Consider the following 8,530-nt stretch of genomic DNA (forward strand, 5'->3'; position numbering starts at 1 on the left):
ATTTCACTTTGGTGGAGTTGCACACCCATTGAACTGGCACGGTGGTGAAAGTGTCGGGACACAGTTCCAGTGGGGGCTCCCAGTTAAAAGGCACCTGAGCCATGCATCCTGAATAAGCATATGAGGGGAAGTGAGTTGTCCTCAAGGAAAAATGGCAATGTCTGGCCTGCCTTGCCGTTCCTTCTCAAATGGGGGAGTAAAATATATCATCCCTGCCTAAACTCTGCATATTGAGTTAAGCCTAACATTTGGTTTTATTAATAGTACAACTTCCCTCCTCCGTTCCCCCAGGATAAGAATTCAATCTTTTTTCCCAGGAGCTGCACTTTTATGCATACTTATGGGCAGGCAAGGTTTGCAGAAGGTGACTCCCTATAGAAAATAGGCTTCTTAATGTCAATTTGTTTCTGCATTTGCTGGAGGACCCTGTAGTAATCTGGATGAGTACTTGCTGTGAATGGATAACAAAATATGATGTCCTAGAAAGTATACACTAGCATGAAACATGAGGGAAAAAGAATCCCCATTCCATTTAAAATTAACAAAGTTGTTACAAAATGGAGAGATTGCCCCTAGTGTTCCTAAGTAATTTATAAGTTGGGTTTGGTTTTTTTTTTTTTTTATTACAGCTGTTTGGTGAGTGGGATGGGAAAGAGACAGATATTGATGAATGTGCTTTTTCTGACATGGGGGGATGTAAGCACAGCTTCTGGCTGTGGGAGAAAGGAAGATTAATTGTCAGTTGGTCTATTGTGCAAACCTTGACAAACTTCTACAGTGTGGAATCTACACTTTTTAAATGTCTGTCATTTTTTTCTTTCCCTGCATATATGCGAACGTCATAGTCTTAGTTCTAGGTGTGGCAGGAAGGATGTTAAAATGCAAAACTGCAGGAAGAAAATCAGAAGTAGAATGGGTCACCATTTTACTTCTGAACATTTCAGAGCCTGGGAGGGATGGAAAAAGAGCAGCAGACGACTTTGGCTGGGTCAAACAGAATTTCCCCTTGGGTTTAAAGGTGAGTGCGTGCTGCCATCACGTCTCTTTCAGCCATTATGAGGGGACAGTACCCTGTGAGCACTCTCAGTATCTAACCCTATTCCTTGTGCTTTTGGCTGGGTAACATCAAACTTGTGGCTGTGGGTCCTCTTCTGCCTTTTGTCTGCAGCTGCATTTGTTTTAGTCATGAATAGTTTTTTTTTTTCCTGAATTGCTTCTAATTGTGCTTTAAGGCTGTTGTATTCTACTTTATTTTCATCCTCATAGTAGAAGGGTATAATCTATGAAGTCTGTTTTAGACAAGGAAAAAAGCTCTGAACAATTTTTTAAACCGTTTTTTCTTACTTGCTGTTATTTATAGGCTTGATCTCCAACCCCATGCCCCAGCTGACCTCTGTACCAAACCACATTAAGTCTTAACGAGAAAATCTTTAGGGTGAGATCATAACAAATAAATAGCTGTTTACCCATGAGTCCTTCCCATTGTTTCTCTTTTTTTTGTGTGTGTTGTAGTATTTCTGTGGTTTGATAGGATCAAAGCAGTCTGGCTTTTGTATTCCCATAGCTGGTCACAGGCTATATGAACATTTTTCAAATTCAACCTTCCACCCAGGACATGTACTAGCTCTCAAGGAGGCATAAAGGAAACATCCCAATCCAATGACTGCTGCAGATGTGTTCAATAAAGGAAGAGCTGTAACTACACAAATTACCTTTGCTAAGCTGCAGGGTGCTGCAGAACTCCTGGAATGAGTTTCTCCCTGCCACACTTTTCATTCTCTCTACTGGTTGTGAATGAATACAAATTAAGAAGAAATCCCTGAAAGAGGTTATAGGCCTATATAAATATCTTCCAAGAGAATTGGACTGCTCATGCAGCTTATTTTTCACATTGCAGAAAGTTTTAGGAAGAAAGGGATGCTACTTCTTTAGAAGCCTGCTTTGAGTAGGGCAGGAATGTGAGACGTTCAGCACAACTGACTGGCAATTTCATTACAAATCTGGCAATAATTGATACTTTAATTAAAGCCCCAGCTCCTGGAGATAGGTTATTGTCGGAGAATCTCCATTTTCATTTAGGAAAGCATGTTTCTAGTCTGATGTTTGCCAAATAATATTTGGAAATATAACCCGTGCCCTAGCCACCCCAGAGCTGGAATGCAATGAAAGCCAATCTGTACTTACAACGCGTTTGCATTGTTTGAGACAAAACACCTCCTGAGTGGAAAGCCAAACTAATACGTGTTGGGGCTGGGGCCCAGGCTTTCAAATGTAGGATGATTAATTCCACACATTTAAATTCAAGATCTGAAACGTGCTGAGATTGAGAACAGCAGATGGAAGGGGCCACGGCAGCCTGTCATGGGGAGGAGAGTGGAGGGGGTGTGTGCAAAATACCTGTTGGGACCAGGAGGAACAGAATAGTCATAGAAAACCCTATCTGCTAGCTGCATCCCCAGGAGGAGCAAAAGCATGCTCTCTGCCAGGGAATGAAAAGCTAACAGAGGAAAAATTGCTGCTGTTACCTTCTACTGAGGAAAACAGTTTCTTACAGGGATTGATTTACTTCATCTTTTGGCTGCACAATGCCATTAAATACTGTATTCAAAACTGTATGATACAACCTGGGCCCTGGTTTCGGTCCATAGACAACCCAGGCTTTCTCCAGACCTCTATACCTGGCTAAGGCTCAGCCCAGTTCTTTCACCAGTGGCATCCTTGGCTCTGTAGTGTTTCCAGAAATCTTCCTGCATCTCTTCCCCTGGCAGAGGTGCGGAGGAACTGGTTGTATTTTGGTTTTGTAGGCATATAAGGCAGGATTGTAACTGTTCTTCCATACTTACAGATCTGTTTTATTTCTCCTAGCAATTACTTGGTAAAGTTCCTCCTGCTGCAGAATCCTGGGAAATGAGACCAGGCATTTACCTACACAAGAGATATACGCTGCCATAGTTTTTTTGCCGTTTGTGAATTTGTTATGCACAATCAATTTCAAAATGCTATAAAAAGAGCCAACATGAAAGAAATTCAAAACCCTTAGTGGAGTGTTGCCTTTAAAAATAAAAACATTTTGGCTTCAGGCCAGCCATGCTGAGAACAAATGGAAGAAAAATTCTCTTAAAATATTTAACATTACACAGTGGATTATACTGGATTACAAATAATCAAACATGTCTGTTTATTTTAAAAAAGACATTCATGTCAAGTGCAGTTCTGTAGCTTTCATGTTTGTTTGTTACTACTCAATAACATTTTAGGGAAAGCCTCTTACTGGCTAGAAAATAATACCTTGTTCTTTACTGGGTTTTCCCTTTTTCTTATATCTACTTAAATTCAGAGGATTTCTTGCATGGACTTCGAGGGTGGAAGGGTGGAATCCATTTCCAGTTAGGAAATAGCACTTTCTTCTTCCTTCCCTATCTCATGAAACATGTCATGTTACACATACAAGGATGGCCATGGAGTGACCTAGTTTGTTGCACCGCATCATTGGTGTGAATATAACCAGTTTTAACATATAATCTGCTGTGGCATTAGCAGATAGCATAGGTAATTTGATGCATTTTTATCTCCCAAATGTGGTTGATAACAGTCTCCACTTACGTAATTGGCAGAGTTTTGGGAACAAGCTTTATTAATTTGTCCTCCTTTAAAAGGATGAGTACATCAGGAAGAAAAAAAAGTAGGAGAAAGGAAGGGAGTAAGAGTGGTTATTATGTGGGATTTTTAATGGATTAGTGACATTTGAGGGACAAAGACGGTTGAGAACTGCAAAAGCAACTTTCAAATTGTGGAAGTGATATTTGTCCAACCACTGAAATAAAATAGCCAATAGGATCAATTCAGGAACAGCCAATGGGATCAATTCTCCTGTCATGTCTCCTGGACAGAGAACTTGGGCGCTGAAGCTCAGTATTTAGAGCCTTTGAACCTTTTCTCAGCTGCCAGCTGACCCTGACAGTGCCAGAATTCCCCAGGCACTCATGCTGCTGACATCAAAGCCCTCCAGGTGCGTGCACTTCTGCTACTGAGAAAGGGCAAAATTATGCAAATCTAATGCAGGCAGGCAATGTGGCAGCTAATGCTTGGCACGGTTCACAAGCTAGACCCTCCTTTTCCTATTTCCCCTCAGGAGCCTCAGCTGGGACATCAAAACGTGTCCACCAAATTGGGACAGCTTTCAAGCCCATTTCCTACCTCCAGCCACTGTGCTCCAGTGGGGCTCTCCGAGCTGGATCCTTTTCAGTTTGTTATGCTAAGGCTGTATAATGTACTTTAATATTCACAACACCCAGGCTGTCCATCTGACTGCTCTAACTACCACATCTAAGCTTCTTCTCAACCCTCTCTTTGGTCCAGTAGCAAAGGGAAAGTTTTGGCTCAAATTCTTTCTCCTGTCTGTTTTCCTTTTCCCTCCTCCTGCCTAAATGGACAGAGCATAAACTGCAGCTCTGCCTTCCACAACCAAATGGGCTCAGATGGGGAGTGAGGTCTTGTCCACATGTTCTCTCTCAGCTGCAGCTGTGTTGGGTTAAGAGACTTTTTGTCACCAGGTACTCATCTGTACACCCTGCCAGGAGAGGAGATTGTTAGCTGTCCTACACCTTAACCTATTTCAGTCCAAATAAGCTCACTATAGCTTGCAGATCTCTAGTGAAGAGATACAATCTCGACACAAAGGAGATGGGGAGGGCTGCCAGGAGCGGGTCTACGTGAACAGCTCTGGGAAGATGGCCTGCAAGTGGAGGAATGGCATCTCCTTCACCAGTGCAGCCAGAAGAGGATGTAGGAAAACCTCGTGCACATCACAAAATGGGGTTGATGCAGCTTCTGTGCAGAATGGATGAAGAGGCTGAACTGTGTCTGAACCCCTGTGCTCGCTTTTATTTCCTGGCCTGGTCTGCAAGATGCCAATTTAGCTATTAAGGTCTAATAACAAAATGGAAAGCTCAATTATAAAAGATGAAATGTAACATTAGAGGTTAATAGAATGGTCTGATAAACAAATCAGTTGTATTTCATCTCCCTGTTACCAAATTACTGGTTTGTCAGTTGTCTGCTTCAACCTTTCCCTGCTCTCTTTCCACATGTTTTTTGTTTGTAATACAGTTAATTTATATATTATCTGTCTTCTCTTTGAAGATAACAAAGCGTAACTAAGACTTAGCTATGTTGCTTTAGCTAAAGTATCTCCTGTTCTTTTATCCCTCAAACCACATCTCTTGTTTAGCCATGCTGAAATGGATGAAATGAGAATCAGACTTGGGGGATTTAATTGCAGTGCCAAAATGCACAGAGGGCCCTTGGGATTCAGCACCCTCTTTTAGCCGTATGATGTCGACACCAGGGAAATGTGAGATCCACGTATCTGATTCAACAAGGCTAAGTGCAAGGTTCTCCACACAGGTCGGGGCAATCCCAAGTGCAAATATATGCTCGGCAGACAATGGATTGAGAGCAGCCCTGAAGAGAAGGACTTGGGGGTATTGGCTGATGAGAAACTCAACATGACCCAGCAATGTGCGCTTGCAGCCCAGAAAGCCAACTGTATCCTGGGCTGCGTCAAAAGAAGCATGACCAGCAATTCGAGGGAGGTGATTTTCCCCCTCTGCTCTGCTCTGGTGAGACTTCTGTTCAGCTCTGGGGCCCCCAAAATAAGAAGTACATGGACCTGGTGGAGCAGGTCCAGAGGAGGGCCATGAAGATGATCAGAGGGCTGGAGCGCCTCTCCTGTGAAGACAGGCTAGAGAGTTGGGGTTGTTCAGCCTGGAGAAGAGAAGGCTCCAGGGAGACCTTATAGAAGCCTTCCTGTCCCTGAAGAGGGCCTACAAGAAAGCTGGAGAGGGACATTTACAAGGGCATGCAGTGATAGGAGAAGGGGTAATAGCTTTAAACTGAAAGAGCATAGATTTAGATTAGATATAAGGAAGAAATTCTTCACTATTAGGGTGGTGAAGCACTGGGAGAGGTTGCCCAGAGAAGTTGTGGATGCCCCATCCCCGGAAGTGTTCAAGGCCAGGTTGGATGTGGCTTTGAGCAACCTATTCTAGTGGAAGGTGTCCCTGCCTATGGCCGGGGGGTGGAACTAGATAATCTCTAAGGTCCCCTCCAACCCAAACCATTCTATGATTCTATGATAAAACAGAGCTTGCACATCATCTCCATTAAAATCCCTGGTTTCACTGAATACTGTACACTTATGCACTTCTGCCAGAGTTGAAAAGCACTTTATAGGCACTGAGTGGAGCCTTGCAGCACATCTTTATGTTAAGTGCTATCTTTATTTAAAAGATTGAAGGGGGAAGGAGAAGAGGGAAGGGAAGCCAAGAGGGATTAGTGCTAAGAGGGACTTACAAAAATACTTGCATGAGTTAACTTAATGGGAATTAGGCACCTGGCTGACTTCTGTGCATCGCGTGAAGGCATCTAACTCCCATGGATGAACTCCCTCAGGGACTTTTGCAAGTTTCTTGAAGTAACACTAAATCTTTGTAAATCTCATACAGAAGAATGTGTTGAGCCTGAGCTCACTGTGATTAGGGCTGAATGTTTCTACCTCTCATTGAAGTAAATGGGGCTTGGGGCTATACAAGAGGTCAACCTATACAACTCTGAGGGTATGTCAGTGAGCCTGAATAACCCCAGGGCCCGCCAAACTAGTGTTTAAGTGTGCTCAGACATGAGAGACTCTGCGTGCTCTGGCTGTGCATCCAGGATCAGTATTTACCTGGTAACATTCAAGGTCAGATTGGACAGGGCTCTGAGAAACCTGAAACAGTTGAAGATGTCCTTGCTTATTGCAGGGGGGCTGGACTAGATGATCTTTGGAGGTCCCTTCCAACCCAAACCATTCTATGATTCTATGGTACTGAGGGTGGCCCTCGGTAGCCCCTGCAAGACTAATACCTCTTTGGTGACTTGCACATGCCACTCTGTAATGGAGCAGGAAATAAAATCTAGCTCATCTCACACCAGCTATGGAGATGGTGTTTTTTCTTGGTACAGTTAGCGGCAGGGTAGGGAAGGAGCCAAGGCAATAAAGACTACAAGGAAGCAACCTGATCCCCTGAGATATTGAGATATTTGGTGGCTCTTTTGTGGCAGAGTTCAGAAATGCTCGGTATTTACAATGTAATTTTTTTTTTTCTACTTCTGATCCTCTGATGTCTGTGATTATGCATAGGCTCTACAATACTTTTGAATTAGAGGGTATGTTTTAAAATCTCATTGTCTTTTCAAAAATGAAACAACATCTCCCTCCCCACAAAATCCCAGCAAGACAACTGACAAATCCACACTAACAGGCAAAAAAAAATACAGAAACTCAGAAAGTACACGAAACACAAAATAAGGTAGGAATTCAATGATATGTATGTAGTGTACTGCGCCCCCTGAGCACAACTTTAATGCTAGTTCAGTATAGATGAGACACTGTCAGAGCTTTTGAAACCTCTTCATACATTTTACAGTGTGCTGCAAAACTAGCAGGCTTGGCCCCCGTGCTTCTCTGATCATGAAGCAAAGAGAAAAGCAATAGCAGAAATGCGAGCTACGTCTGCTGAGACAGTGAATGCTATATAACCTGCTGGAGCATTGCTGATGCAGGCCTGCATGTAAGAGTGTGTGTGTTTGCTCAGGTGTGAATATATGTATTGCTTCCCTTTGTTTACATGGATGCTTTTGTTTCCTGTGTTTATAAAAGCTTGTTTTAAAGGCTGGCACATCTCATCTTTGAAGCTGTGAATCCCTCAAATTCCATCCAAGCACACTGCCAGCACTCCACAGCTGTACGCAGCAAGAGCAAGTGAATAAAACAAGTGTGACTGGAAGGAAAGCAATGCTGCTTTGCTCTTGTGTGAGCTTTCTCTTTAGTCCTGTGAAGGACCCAATTTAGCAGAGCACTTTACTTTCAAAGTGTATGCTTTTACCGAAGGCTGCTAGCGGACCTAAAGATAAAGACGCACCTGAATGCTTTGCTGAATCGAGGCCTAAGCAGCAGAGTATAACAGAGAAAATGTTGATCATTATCTAAGAAATGATGGGCTGGCATCATGCTGATAGAAGTACTTTTTCAGAGCACATAAAAACAGTAGGGATTACAGGTGAGGAATAGATATCTGCATCTTATCTCTCACTCATTGAAATAAATGGTTTTATGTTTCCAACCAGTTTATTTAACTTATTCCTTCCAAACAGGCATTTTGTGTTTGAGCCAGGTAGGGGAGAAGGCGAACAAAGTCTTCTGATTGACCTGCAAGTTCAGGGCAGCCTCTGTTTTTCCCCAGTGATACATCTGTAAGCGTGGTGGAAGGCTCCTTGTGGGAAGAAGCTTTGTACTGAGACTTTCCCTTTGCCAAACGGCAAAGAACATTTCGTCTTAGAGTGGGTTGGCAGACCAGGAGCAAGGCTACTCTGTTTATCATCTACTCTGGAGACCACCGCACCTTGCCATTCCCAAAGTACAATAGCGTTTCTGAATCTGGGAAAAGCAAACAATAGTCTGGTAACATAAATGTCTTCCCTGAGTTAA

Source organism: Egretta garzetta, unplaced genomic scaffold (assembly GCF_000687185.1).
Source record: "Egretta garzetta isolate BGI_Z169 unplaced genomic scaffold, ASM68718v1 scaffold463, whole genome shotgun sequence".
Classification (NCBI taxonomy): Eukaryota; Metazoa; Chordata; class Aves; order Pelecaniformes; family Ardeidae; genus Egretta; species Egretta garzetta.